Consider the following 1,856-nt stretch of genomic DNA (forward strand, 5'->3'; position numbering starts at 1 on the left):
AGTCTCTGTTCTCTTCAAACACAGGACCGGAACATGTGATGCTATTTTTACCTTTTACAGAAACAAATTTATATCGTTGACACAGATAATGCATCATTTCAAATTCTTCATGCAACTTTTCAAATTTTTATATCTCCAAATAGGTAAATTTAACGGTACATTATATTCCAGTTATTTAAAAATGTTATGTTATACTTGTGTTACAAAGTGTAGGAATGAGAACAGAAAATAATATTTACAGAGAAAACCTTGGAAAGTATTAAATTTAAATATTGCACATGTATATGTCATTGCAGGATAAAAGTAATTTCTTCTTTTATTTATATAGCTTCTGAGTTTTCGCAAAACATATATTGTCACTCAGAAGTTAAACTTATGTTTAAAAATCTGTTAGAATGTTTCACATCTTCTTATTGTCTATAGAAAAATTATATTTTATTTCTTAAATGGAGAAATGCAAACAGGGCAGTGGACCAGGGAGAGAGTAACTGACGCTTCGTGCAACATGGTAAGGAAAGGCTGCTGTGACAGGGTGACACCTGGGCAGAGCAGGGCCCGTCGGAGGCCGCAGGCTGGCAGACCCCACCCAGTGACACCCGTGACGCACGCGTGCTTGCTTCTGCACTGCCGGGCGGTACCAAGCCACTAAAGAACACGACGCCAGCCCTCAGGGACTTAACCTGAGCCGGGGGAAGCATGAGGACCAGGTAAGACTAGGAAACGATCCAAAGTCATGTCTCTTACATACAAAAACATGTGTCTGTTTTTAAAGAGCATTACCTATCCCACATAATCTGGGGTAACGAAGACAGAGTTTCTGCTATTGGATGGCGCTAAAGCACGCACTACCGACTACCCTGTCATTCGGGGCACCGGCTGTTTGCACATAATTCTAACGTGTCAGGATCAATGGTCTAAGCCTTGTCTGTAACTTTTAAAAAGGAATTATATTTCCTTCCATGGAAATGCAAAAACAGTTTCTATAACTGTAAGTTACTTCTGACGAATCCTTCAGCAGACTCTAAGACATCAGAGCAAAAAGAGGTACAAGAGGTTTAACGTGTACGAAATGCTTTTCAGACCCTTTAAAATGCTGCCCTAAAATGTTTAAACGTGTCCTTTCCGTCAACGCTGCTGTCACGCGCTGTAATGTCACAGTTCCAGTTAACGTCACACGTCCCCATCTGTGGGCCAAGGTCTCCGGCCACGTGTCAAATCTTCTTCCACTGCAACCGAGGGGCCACCCTCTCAGTGACGTGTGTGTTAGCTGGAGCATCCAGCTCATCAAAACGTGGAAAACCACATACAGCGAAGCAGCGTGATACAAAACGAGTCATGCCGAGCCAGCCCTGAGGCAGTTCCCCTGATCACGAGACCAGAAACGCTTCGACGTGGGAGAAAGACGACGCGAATTGTTGGAAGAGTAAATAGTTAGAAACAGATGAGACCCAAAGGGCAAGCGCCCGGTGGGACACAGCGGGCCCACTCCACTCTCCCGGCGTCCCCTCTGCACAGAGTGACGGGAGCCACGGCCACCGCGTGGAGGCTCGCGGAGTGAACCGTGCAGTGCGTGCTGCAGAGCGTCCCGTATTCACGCGACCAACCTTTACTGCACGAGGCCGGGGCGGACCCCGTGCGTGCACGAGACGCCGCCCGCGCCCCTGCAGGCCCGTGATCGCGTGAGGACACGGCGGGCAGGCACACGGCTGTGGGCGCGCGTCAGCGGCACACGCGCAGGGATCAGCGTGCCCCCCGTGCAGAGGTGACACGCAAATCTGTGAAGTGTCCCATATTTTCTAAAATTATCATAGAAGTTACTCTAAAAAGCACTATGGTACACATGCACACATGTCTAC

The sequence above is a fragment of the Pteropus vampyrus genome, unplaced genomic scaffold (assembly GCF_000151845.1).
Source record: "Pteropus vampyrus isolate Shadow unplaced genomic scaffold, Pvam_2.0 Scaffold386, whole genome shotgun sequence".
Classification (NCBI taxonomy): Eukaryota; Metazoa; Chordata; class Mammalia; order Chiroptera; family Pteropodidae; genus Pteropus; species Pteropus vampyrus.